This window comes from Echinops telfairi, unplaced genomic scaffold (assembly GCF_000313985.2).
Source record: "Echinops telfairi isolate 266 unplaced genomic scaffold, ASM31398v2 ScPeMD7_7420;HRSCAF=8458, whole genome shotgun sequence".
NCBI classification, from domain to species: Eukaryota; Metazoa; Chordata; class Mammalia; order Afrosoricida; family Tenrecidae; genus Echinops; species Echinops telfairi.
In genome coordinates this window covers 53328909-53329482 of record NW_022111320.1, presented here as the reverse complement: position 1 = coordinate 53329482, position 574 = coordinate 53328909, and the positions used below count along the sequence as shown (strand labels likewise).

At 41.5% G+C, this 574-nt stretch overlaps 1 protein-coding gene across 1 annotated transcript in view; it reads left to right on the top strand.

Annotated features, from left to right (window-relative positions):
• The window catches only part of PBRM1 (polybromo 1), a 78642-nt gene that overhangs the window by 63679 nt on the left and 14389 nt on the right, over positions 1-574 (top strand). The window lies entirely within an intron of this gene.

Sequence of the window (574 nt, the reverse complement as noted above, 5' to 3'; positions counted from 1 at the left end):
CGCACTCCCTCTCATTCACAATGATAAGATTTTTGACTCTTTGATACCTGATACCTGATCCTATGGACACCGCATGATCACACAGGCTGGTGTGCTTCTTCCATGTGGGCTTTGTTGCTTGTGAGCTAGATCGCCACTTGTATATCTTCAAGCCTTTAAAACCCCAGACGCTATCTCTTTTCATAGCCCGGGCACCATCAGCTTTTTTCACCACATTTTGCTTATGTATCTGCTTTGTCTTCAGGGTTCATGTCGGGAAGGTGAGCATCATGGAACGCCAGGTTACTAGAACAAAGTGTTTTTGCATTGAGGGAGTACTTGAGTGGAGGCCCAATGTCCATCTGCTACCTTAATACTAAACCTATTAATCATCTTCTGGTTCCTCCTTTCGAGGTGGTGTTATGTTTTTTTTTTACCTAAGGGATATGGGAAAGAGGGAGGGAATTAAAAGCATGCTAAGGTATTACTGTTTTATAAAACAAACTGGAAACTTCAAATAGAAACAATATTCCAACAGCGTTTCACTTAGTTTGATTTCTAACCTTAGTCACGGCTCGTATTTGTGATGTGGTTT